This window comes from Pinus tabuliformis, chromosome 8, assembly GCF_031772625.1.
Source record: "Pinus tabuliformis cultivar Carrire ecotype Pingquan chromosome 8, CPIR1, whole genome shotgun sequence".
NCBI lineage: Eukaryota > Viridiplantae > Streptophyta > Pinopsida > Pinales > Pinaceae > Pinus > Pinus tabuliformis.
In genome coordinates this window covers 424,629,698-424,642,328 of record NC_142294.1, presented here as the reverse complement: position 1 = coordinate 424,642,328, position 12,631 = coordinate 424,629,698, and the positions used below count along the sequence as shown (strand labels likewise).

At 38.2% G+C, this 12,631-nt stretch overlaps 1 pseudogene; it reads left to right on the top strand.

The window, feature by feature from the left end:
* Window positions 1-12,141, top strand: part of LOC149235862 (uncharacterized) — an 86,241-nt pseudogene extending 74,100 nt beyond the window's left edge.
* The last annotated feature ends 490 nt before the right edge of the window (window positions 12,142-12,631 follow it).

Here is a 12,631-nt window from a genome sequence, read left to right as displayed (position 1 = left end):
GCTGCTCCCCCTGAACCTGTGCCTGCTGCACCTCCTGAAACTGTGTCTGAAGGATTCTGACATACCCATCTCAGACCTTTTCAAACCAGAGTTTGCCCTTGCTGCTCAGAACTCCATATACGCGATTTATCCTGCACAAAACAGCGTATGGACGCGGATATACTCTCTGCAACAAGCGTACACCATACACGCGACTTTCCCAGCATAAATCCACGTGTATACGCGTATATACCTTTCGTAACTTGCGTATACCAACTTTTCTGTAGAACAGACAAGCTTCAACAACAGGATGAAGCATCAACTACTCCCAGCTTTTGTCTGAGATATTCAAAAGTTTCCCTGGGCAATGGTTTTGTGAGAATATCAGCAACTTGTTCCTTAGAAGGAACATACTCCAACTTGACCTTCTGCTCAAGCACTTGTTCCCGGAGAAAATGGTACTTGATTGGTATGTGCTTGGTCTTTGAGTGCATGACTGGATTCTTTGAAATGCTGATTGCACTAGTATTATCACATAAGATAGAAACTGGTGGAGTGCAAGTGATTTGAAAGTCCTGCAAGGTCTGCATCATCCAAAGAAGTTGTGTGCAATAAGATGCCGCAGCCACATATTCTGCTTCAGCTGTAGATAAGGCAATCGAACTCTGTTTCTTGTTGAACCAAGATACTAATCTGGAACCCATGAAGAAAGCACCACCACTTGTGCTTTTCCTATCATCCACACTTCCAGCCCAATCTGCATCTGTGTAAGCATGAAGAGTGAGATCTGTATTTCTAGGATACCATAAGCCATAGTTTTGGGTCCCTTGAAGATACTTGAAGATTCTTTTGACTGCCTGAAGATGAGTTTCCTTTGGGTTGGCTTGAAATCTTCCAACAATTCCTACTGCATGTGTAATATCTGGTCGGGTACCTGTCAAATAGAGTAAACTCCCAATCATGGATCTATAAGTGGGTTGGTGAACTGCTGCTGATTCATCATTTGCACTGAGGCTGCATCCTGTAACCATGGGTGTACATACTGGCTTTGACTCTTCCATGCCATACTTCTTCAAGATCTGCTTGAGGTATTTGGTTTGAGACAAGAAGATACCTCCTTCATTTTGTTGAATTTGCAATCCAAGAAAATATGTCAATTCTCCAAGTAGTGACATTTCGAATTCTTTCTGCATAACCGAGGCAAAGTTTTGACTCATAGTCTCTTCATTGCTGCCAAAGATAATATCATCTACATAGACAACAAGAATTACCAATTTGTTATTTTCAACTTTTATATAGAGATTGCTATCTGCTGATCCTTTTGAAAAGCCTTGTTGGTGAAGATATGTATCCAACCGATAGTACCAAGCCCTTGGGGCTTGTTTGAGTCCATAGAGAGCCTTTTTCAATCTGCATACAAGGTTTGGATCATTCCCAAGAATGAAACCATCTGGCTGCTCAATATATACTTCTTCTTCTAAGTCTCCATTCAGAAAGGCTGATTTCACATCCATTTGAAATACCTTGAAGTTTTGAAAGCTTGAGAGAGCAAGGAACATTCGGATAGCCTCAAGTCTTGCCACAGGAGCAAAGGTCTCTTCAAAATCTATTCCTTCTTGCTGTGCATACCCTTTACAAACGAGTCTGGCCTTGTTCCTAATTACTTCTCCATTTTTATTCAATTTATTCTTGAAGACCCATTTTGTTCCTATTACATTTTTATCTTTTGGTCTAGGAACTAATTCCCAAGTGTTGTTCTTTTCGATCTGCTCAAGCTCTTCATCCATTGCTTTGACCCAACATTCATCCTTGCATGCCTCTTTCACATTTTGTGGTTCAGTGGAGGAGAGTAATGCCAAATAGCTTGAAGCTTCTGCAAGTGTCCTCCTTGTTTGTACTCCTGCTTCTTTCTGCCCCACAATATGAGATTCCGGATGATTCTTTTGAACATATCTGGATGGAGTCTTCTCTTCTATTCTTGTCTACTCCTCTGGTTCTTCTTGAGGTTCTTCTTCTTCTTGAGGTTCTTCTTCTTCATCATTCCGTCTTTGAGAGTAGCCTTCATCTTCTTCAATGTCTTCATGGTGAACTTGCCTAGGAATATATCCCTTCTCATCAACCACTACATCAATGCTGTCAACAATTTTGCCAAGTCTTTTATTGTAGCACTTGTATGCTTTGCTATGTGGAGAATAACCAAGAAGAATGCCCTCATCTGCTCTTGGTTCAAGTTTGCCAAGTTGCTCATCAGTATTTTTAATATAACATTTGCTCCCAAAGATTTTGAAGTGCTTCACCGAAGGAGTCTCACCACTCCAGAGCTCATGAGGTGTTTGAGTTTTGTTTACTCGGACATTTGTTTTGTTAAGAATAATAACCGCAGCATGTGCAGCTTCACCCCAGAAGGTTGCGGGAGTACCTGATTCATCAAGCATAGCACGAGCCATTTGTTGGATTGTTCTGTTCATTCTTTCCACAACCCCATTTTGCTGAGGAGTTCTAGCTGTAGAGAATTCTCTTCTTATCCCATGTTCTTCACAGAAATCGAAAAATTCGTTTGAGGTAAATTCCCCACCTCTGTCAGATCTGAGGCACTTAATTTTGTGTCTTGATTCATTTTCAACCAAGGCTTTGAAAGATTTGAATTTTTCGAATGCTTCATCTTTGTGCTTCATGAGCCCTAACCAAACAAATCTGGAGAAATCATCAATGAATAATATCAGATATTCTTCTCCTCGAGGTGTCCTCTTCCTAAATGGACCACATACATCTGTATGGACTAGCTCGAGAGGCATGCTAGCTGATCCTTCCTTCTCTGGAAAGTTAGTTCTGGTTTGCTTTCCAAATTGACAAGATTTGCATATGGTATTGTCTGGAATTTTGATATCTGGAAGACCACGAACTGCCTGATATTTGCATGCTTTCCTTATTTGTGAAAAGCTTAGATGTCCCAACCTTCGATGCCATAACCAGTGCTCTTCATCCTTGCTTAGATAGCATTGTTGTTGTCCTTCTTCAAATATGTACAGATTATTTGGAGTTCTTTTGCCTTTGAGTACTGTTTTACCTGTATCAATATCACGAACAATACATCCATTTGATCTGAAAATAACCTCGGTTCTTTGATCACACATCTGGCTAACACTTAGAAGATTATGCTTCAATCCATCAACATACAAAACATTTCCAGCTTTGACCTTTCCTTTTAACTGAGCAATGCCTTTTCCTTTTATAGTTGCAGGAGTATCGTTTCCAAAAGAGACTTTCTTTCCTTTTTCTAGAACAGAATAAGATTCAAGTTTTTCTTTATCACCTGTCATATGCTTCGAACATCCACTGTCAATGTACCATAGATTTTCCTGTCCCTCTGCATAAAATGCTATTCCACATCTTTCTGTTTGAGGTTCCTTTATTCTCCATGTTTTGGTGCTTGAGGCTTGCTCCTTTTTCTGCTGAAACCTGCTCCTGCATTCAGATTCTTCATGACCAAAGTTATTGCAAATAGAACATTCGACTTCATTTTCAAGAACCGAAAAGTTGTTATAGGTCCTTTTTGTCATCCCTGTCATACTTCTTTGTTTTTGAGCTTCCCTAGTCATGATTGTTTTATATGCAACACATTGAGCTGCTTTGTGACCAAAATTATGGTAAGAAAAGCATTGTCCATTGAAGAAGCTTCTGCGGTTATTGAATCTACCTGCCAACTGATTGTAATTTCTATTTCCATCTATTCTTGAACCAAACTGAGAAGATTTTACATGTGGCTGGTTGTAGCTTTTATTCACCCTTAAGATGGATTGCCCCTGATAGTTTCTGTTTGTATTTTGTCCCTGCTTTACCTGATTATCTTCATTGTTCTTCTGCTCATTTCTTCTTGCCGCATCAAGATAACTTTTTGAGGTGGATGCTTGAGAGGTTTCTCCATTGTAACCCAAACCTGTCTTGTTTAGAGGAGACCGCTGCACATTGATAATCTCATCCAAAGTTTCAGATCCTTTGACAAACTTAAGATTAATAGCTTTTGTTTTCTCAATTTCTTTTCTGAGACCAACAATTTCACCTTCTAGTTTTTCAAGATGTTTTTCTTTTTCATCAATTTGAAATTGTAGAGTATCAATGTTCACATTCTTTTCTTCTATACATCTCTTGAGTCTAGTAATTTCATCATAGAGGTTATTCACATCTACAGCATCCTCATAATCATCATCTTCAAATGCCATTAACAACTTATATTTATTACCTTTCTCATCTTCATCACTGTTTGATAAACCATCACTATCTTCATGGGTGTAGTAGCTTTTCTTATTTGCACTTTGTTTCTTGTTCCATCTAGCAGGTTCCTTTCCTTTATCCTTATAAGGACATTTTGCAGCATAATGACCTACTCTTCCACAAGCAAAGCATTTGAAAGGTAGCTTACCTCTGAACCTTCCAGAACCCCTTTGAAGATTTCTGACAAAATTTGATTCTTCTTCCTCTTCTTCTGGAACATGGCTTGCTTCATAGTAATCTTCTTTGCCTGATGCCTTAAAAGCAGCTTCCCTTCTGTCTGATGGACCTCCCTTTCTCATTTCATAAGCAGTTAGAATTCCATGTAGCTGAGACATAGTGAGAACACGGAGATTTTCCTTTTCTTCTATTGCAGATACTTTAGATTCAAACTTGGGGGATAATGATCTTAGAATCTTTTGAACTACTATAGCCTCTTTTATTTCTTCACCCAAATTTTTCATACAATTAACAATCTCATCTACCCGAAGAAAATAATTAGCAACACTTTCATCATTATACATCTTGAGAGTCTCATATTGAATCCTGAGAGTTTGAAGTTTAGCTTGTTTTACCTGTTCATCTCCTTCATAGCTCGTGACCATTTTGTCCCATATCTCTTTTGCTGATTTGAAGTGCATTACCTTCATGAATTCTGTTTGGGATATACTTCCTAATAGAGTACTGACTGCTTTTGCATTTGTTTCATACTTCTTTTTCTCAGCTAGATCTGTAGGAGTAGCTGAAGGAAAAGCATAGCCTGTTTCTACAATGTCCCAAACTTCTGTACCAAGAGATTGAAGATATGCAGTAACTCTTACCTTCCAATAATTGAATTTTGTCCCATCAAAAATCGGTGGCCTGATTGATGTTTCTCTCTCGTAGTTGCTCATGATGAATGATCTACCTTCAAGCAATCAAGCTTCTCTGAAGGACCTGGCTCTGATACCAAGAGCCAAAACAATAGAAATCCAAAACCATCAACTTCAAAACTAGAGATCTACACGTCTGTCGAGGTACTTTGGTCCAAAGACATGGGCACAAGTACCGAGGACTAACTACCATGGACCAAAAGGAAACTTCCCGACATATACGCCCTTTTCTGTTCATGCATCTGCGTGTATACGCGCCTTCGTATATAGCTCTCCTGCGTATACGCGACTTAGTATGCATATCACCAGCGTGTATACGCAACTTGGACTTGATTAACCGGCGTATATTAGATTTCTCTTTATTCTGTAGTCTGAACGGAGATCTGTCATCAAAGAGAGTTGCCATCAAGGACAACACCTGTATCAAAGCGCCACACCTGTGCCAAAATGCCAACATGGGTCCCTATAATACTAGTGATTACCCCATTACTATTGTAGTTATACCCCTTATTTATATTGTTGTGCCCCTATTACCCCCATATTGTTATTTCTGTGCCCCATAGAATCCCTCTATTGTTATTTTTGTGGCTTTATATTATTATTGTTAGGTCGGCTGGATTATATTGTGACTCCTTAGACTCCTATATATAGAAAGGAGGTTTTGTCATTTGTATCATCCAAGAATTGTTCATCTATGTAATGTAAAGGAGGTTGCCCCCTCGAAGAGGCTGAATTCTAAGGCGTTGATCTTTCTTTTCTATCTTTTCTTGAGCTGGTTTCATAACATAAACTCACCTTTTCACAATTCTGCGGCTTTCACACAATTCCCGAGGTTTAACTTTATTGGGTTCATTCTCCACGATAGATTTCAACCCCATGATTTGACAGTTGATATCCTTTCCATGATTAATCAAACTTGCATGACCATCCTTCGCCGTAGATCTGCACTGAAAGGATCCAATAGTCTTTGGCAATTTTGGAAGGAAAACTTGCATGATGATTACTCATCGAAATGGGTGGTTTTTCTCTCTCCTCTAGTGGCTACATGTCGAACGATGAGTGGAATCAAGCAGACTCACGAGATTATTACTTACCACTTTTTATGCCCTCAAAATACCGTTTCCTATGCGAAGACCACCTTTTTTGTTGGTTATCTCCCGCGCACCTTTTCCAAGCGATGACCGTTAGATTTTTCGATCTATTGATCAAACGGCTATTGCTCCCCTTCATCTTTTGACTCAAAATTGTCGGGTTTTCCTCTGTTCCGCTATAAATTTAACACTTCCAGCAGTTTATATTGGAGTCTTGGTATGGAGGAGCTCTGATACCAGAGTGTGAACCGAAGTGGTGGGGATCGAAGTGTGAACAAGGTAATACCATAGAGGAGCGAGCAATGATATAATCAGGCCTGACAGACAACACCACAAGTCAAGTCTGACACACAACACCAAATCATAGTTTAGACAAGTGGTTTGGAGAGCCACGAATGGCGGTTCACTTCAATGGAGCTGACAATCCATAGGCTAAGGATGACTGTCATTGGTTCACACAAATGCCCTTCTTGCACAACACCTCCAGGTAGCAACTTCATGTTCGAGTTGGGGCTATGGTCAATGTATCAACACAAATATTCAATAATATGTGTAGAGAATAAAATTCTCAGTCGAATTTGAATGGACTGACCTTGAAACGCACAACAATGATGTACTAGAGTTTCTGCTTATAATGCATGGCTAGCGATTCACGTCTGCCATTGGAATTGGAATTGGAATGAATTGAAATAGAATAGAACAGTGAACTAGACAAGTATTCAAGACTTTGAAGATGCCTTTTCCAGTGTAGGTATGCTTTCGTATTCAAAAGGAATGCTTGCCATTACCAGAGGAAAAATTCAAGGCTGCCTTAGAGGTAATAGATAGATAGGCTTAGATGGTAGAGCCCTAAATTTGACAAGACCCCAAGTCAATTTCAAACCAAACTCAGATTGGAGAAACTATGAACCAGCTATGAACCAGATAATATACTACTCACAGTAATCTCAACGGATATATAAATACAACTAAAATTTACTGCAGGAGTAACGCTATAACTTAGCATATAAACCTTGAACTTCAATTAATGCACAGAGAAAGAATTTATATACCAGGAATATAAATGTTCAAGGAGTTACTCTATATAAAACTAATTTGGGACCTGTGCTCTAACCAGTGCAGATAGATTCTGGAAAGTGTGTTAAGGCGGTTCACAAAATTCAGGGTATGGTACATAGTTTTTAACTCTTGATGATCTCATTTGACAACAGAGATTTTACAGAGATGGTAGTATAGAACAGAGGTATAGGACTCATATTTATAGAAAGGCCACAGAACAACAAGCTCACATAAACAAGTGGCTCATACTTGAGCAAGGCAGGAGATCACCCGCTCTGATACCATGTTAAACACACACATGGCAGCAACAGAATGTTAAAGATAAATAGGAGACTACCTCTATTATTAAAAAATGATATACATCTACATGGTGTGACCGCTGGGTTCCACATCCTAAAGTCTCTTGGACTTCCTTAGTCTATTTGGCTTCCACACCAACCCTTAGAAGATTATTTGTCCAACATGTACAATGCAATAATTTAAGCCTTGAGATTATTTTGCTAATTTTGTTGCAATAAAAGCATAGGGTAAATGGACTCAAGATAATCTACCACCTTTGGTAACCAATTAGGCAACTAGCCAAAGGATTCTAGCAACCATCAATCTAGAGATAGGGATCCTTTCCCTGGCAGCTTTGGATCATAAGTGGACAGGTTACATAGAAAAATGAAAAATTCAAACAATGATTTATATTTTGAAAGGATTATTGATAAAGCTAATGATAAAGAGTTAAAAGACCATAAAATAAACTCATTAATATAGAAGGAGGGATGGTAATATAGCACTCGAGGTGTTGGGCTCCATAACTGCTCCTCTAGTTCATAAACACTTAAGCTCAACAACTACCTCTCTCACAACTACCTTTGTCCATCAAGGTGTTTCTCATTGGTCCCTAACTTGGACACTATCAAGCTCTCCTCCAACAAACCATAAGTGCCCAATCTTGTCCACACTTGGTCCACTCTCACACTGCCCTCCAATAGACCACAAGTGACCAAGTCCATGATGTAGTATCTACACCTAGCTAGGGCATCCCCACACCTAGGATACCCTTACATACGGCTGCAACAAACTTCACCAATCCTCCCTTTGCTTCTGCAATAGAGGAGATATTGCATAAATTTGGGCACCAATCATGTCCTCACCTAGGACATCTATCCAACTTTCATCAAGGAAACATTTGCAACTCTCCTTGCTACTGTCCTCTTGCCTCTCATTTGATGTGATTGTTGTCACCTTGGTTGCTTGGTAGGCTTCCCAACAGTCCATGTGGGCTCCTCCAAATAGCTCCTAGGGTCTCCTACAACTTCCCATCAAACTGATCCAAGCACTCGTCAAAGTATTTGACCCAACATCCCTCCAAAAAGACTATTGTAATAATGTTTTCACCTTGTTGTTCATGACACCTAGTTAGGGCACTTTCTACAACCCTAAATCCTCCCAACAATGACAAAACAGGCCCTTAAATGGTTATGACACACCTTAAGAGGCCTCCTCCTCACCCACATTTCTTATTTAGGGCATATGTCAACCCTTGAAAACCCTTAAACAAGCCTAGTTGTGTGCTATGGCCTGTGGCCTAATACAACAATCCTCCAACAATGAGACAATCCTCAAAATGGTGCCCAAACACACTCCAAACAACAATGTTATTGCCCACAAGGAACTCAGCCTAGCAGCCAACCTCCTCAACCCTTATCATAGCAAACTCAGACCCCTGTTCCAACCCAAAAACAATCCTTGACCTCCCTGTGGTGTGCCTCTCTTACTGTGGCTAGGTATTGACCTCTTTCACATTGTCTAGGCCTCTTCTTGCATCCCAATTTCAGAGCTCCTTTTCCTTGAGAGGATGTTGCACAATGGATGATATAAAACACATCAAATCACCCTCTATTTATATCCAAATGAGGGGCTCCATGAATTAGTGAGGAGACACATCTATTGGACAAATTTTACTTCAAGCCTACATGACTTGAAAACCAATAGTTACTTGTCAACTTCAAAAATTCATTTCTCCTCAATGACAACTCGGAATCAGATGATTCTCATTGCGTTAGAATCATCTTGATGAGCACTATCATCCTTATCCATCACATGTTGAAAACTCATCATGGTTTTGGCCCAAACATCAAAGGGTGGAAAACTCCATACTTGGGTCCCAAGCCCCTGAGCCTACTTGTGGTGCTTTGACCTGCAACACTCGAACACTAGGGCTTGGAGTACCTCTCAAGCTACACAAAAATCAACATTGTATATTTCCCAATGAAATTTCTATTGATTATGGTTTTAGATGTCGTCTCCCCTCGAATGTTTGTAGTTTATGTAAGATGCACTGACCAAAGCTCATATATAGATGTTAGGTGGCTTGGATGAGTCTTAAATCCCACTGGTACCAACGCTAACCACAACTCCATTGTCAAAGATAAAATCATTTGCTTGGAGTTGAATTTGGGTTTTCAAGCTAAAGAATTTAGAGTTGAAGTTGGGTTGTCAAGCTAAAGCAAAGGAGAGGTTGTGCACCCTGCTAAGAAGTCTAGAGCTACAACTAAATATGAAGGTAGCTGCTAATTTTTCTCAGGAGAAGAATAAGAAGACTAACAATTTTCTTGTTCCTTATACACCACACCAACATGCACATATCCATCTAGCCCTCTTCAGTGTTTCCATGGTTATATGTAGCATTTAATGTTTATAAACTAATGTTAGCATTAGTTTCAAATATTGGAAATATGAATCAAATAAATGCATGGAACAAAGATATTTTATGAATAATATCAATGATATTGTTCGTATTCCTTGGGAAGAGTCCAAACGATACCATCAAATATCTTATTGGTCCTCAAAGTTAAATTGACAAATTTATTGGTTGAGAACACACCGAGAACAATGGTCATTTTATGAACATGGCAAAGTTCATAAAAACTCTGGATTAATATGCACAAGTACTAATGTTAACTAATACAATCGATCACTATAGTCCCACATCATAGACGACAAGGACTAATAAGAAAAATACCCTCATCTTCATGTCTCATAGATTAAAGTCTAAACTCTAAAGAGAGACTGAACTAACAAACTCTCAATGAATTTCTTTCTCTGTTGAAATATTTTGAGTTTTGTAATTACTTCTATATATGGTTGATACTATTTCTTGCCTAGAGGTAGTGTGTTTTGAGTGCACACTAAAGATGTTGTTTAAAAAAAAAATCTCTAGTGTTCCTAAGGGTTTTCGAGGAATCCCTAGCGAGACATGTTGCATGCGGAAACTCTTTAACACTTTCTCTATCCCACTTGCATAATTTGTTTCTATGTTTCAACATGCTTTGTTTGTTTGATGTTGTGGAAAATCTAATAGATCATTTTCAATATACTCTTCAACATAAGTGTGGATGGAACCTCAACTATGAGTGACAATTATGAGTCATGAAGATAGGGTCAATTTTGGGACTCTCCTTCGAAGGATCTAGCTCTGGCCATATGTCATTTACTGGGATTCACTCATCAGCTTTGAACACTATTATTCTCCCATCATGGGGTTTAAGAACATAACCTTTGAATGTAGTCGGTCAAGTTTCTTTTATTACTTATCACATCAATAGCTTGGAAAGTGGATTGTTTGGGCTCTTCATAGTGAGTCTAGCAGGGAAAATAGTTTTTCAATGCTCTGCATGGTGAGTCCACTCCAAGGGTTCCTCCAGTGTGGACACGGTAAGGACATGGGTATTTTTCAAATCTCCAATAAATCGAGAGACTCCAAAAACTCCATCCTTTTGCAAATCTTGGCTGAACAAATGTGGGACCAATAATGCCTATTGCTATAAACCCTCCTTACCCATCAATAACATGCCTAAAAACAACTAAAAATATGGTTTTTTTATGTATTATTGTGCATCGATTCATATTTACTTTCATGGTAGGTCTTCAACATTCATTGTGGAAACAGATACATATTGTGATGGATCAACTACTTAAGAGTTGATATCAAGTGAGGTAGTTTTAGTCCAAATGAATAAAATCTTATCATTCATTTGCATACCATTTTTAGAAAAAGGTTGGTTTAAGTTTCATCGATTTAATAGTTCTTGGTGGTGCATTAAAGGATTAACATTAAGATATATTTTAATGGATTAGATATGTGCATGTGGGCATACATAGCATTCCATCCACCTAGAAGAATAGATAATGATATTTAAAATTACTATAAATCTTGGATAAAGAAAGAGCTTGTTAAGGGTGAGAAGATCTCAAAGAATATTGAGGCTTCCAAAGTACAGATTAAATTTCCATAGTTATTGTTCGAAGAATCTACATCTCTCAGCAATGAGAGTAAGCTGTTAAAAATTCAAGAGTTTTAACCATCTTTAGAAAAAAAAAATTTAAGAACCGTAATTTGAAATATATATTACAATGTCACAATGATCTATAGGTTTGAGGACTCCTAGTTTCAAATACATTGCATGGCTACAATTGGAACCCAATTGAAGGCTCCTTTTGTTATAATCCAAATTCAAAAAAAAAAATGGACTTACACTACGTCATCCATGAATGAAAGTGACTACATGAGATCCCCAAATATGGCACTGTTAATTTATTCTCATCATGAAACATTGGATCATGTTGATCATGCTAACATAGCTAGATTGTTGGAATTTGGTTCCAACTATAATGGGGTTGTTTTAGGATATTTCAAGTGCTTATACAATAGTGAACATTATAACCATGGCACTCAAAATAGTTGCAGCTATTTGCCTCCACTTTATGATGCCAGTGAAGAATCTGCAACCATTGATTTAAAAGATAGTGACAACAATTCATTAAGATATCTAGAGAAAAACCAAAAAAATGAGATCAATATAGCCCAAGAAACATGAACATAATGTGAACAAAGTAATTTAAGATGCAAGAAGCGGAAACATTGATATAACCAATAAATTGAAGATAATAAGCCAAACACTAGGAACAAAGCAATTGTCAACATATAAATATCCGCACCACCTCATTGTCCACTCTAGGACAGGTCTTTCTTGAAGATATAGAAACTTCATTTACATCAAAATATGCCTGCCAAATCATGAATACATTTAGATAGACTTACAAATTTTAATCAAATGATCTAGAATATAAAACATCAGTATGAAAACAATGATCAAATGGGAAAAGGGTTAGATTTTAAATGTGTGTAAGAACCAACTCTTGAGTTCAAAAACCTAGATTGTAGTTATACCCTCATCCAAGGTATTCATGCATAGTTCACTAAAGGTGTATCAAGAGGCTATTAGTCTCTTGGCTATAGAATTAGATTGTTTTATTTGTAACTTAGAGAAATGGAAAAGCTATGGAGACAAGCCACATTCTTCTTCT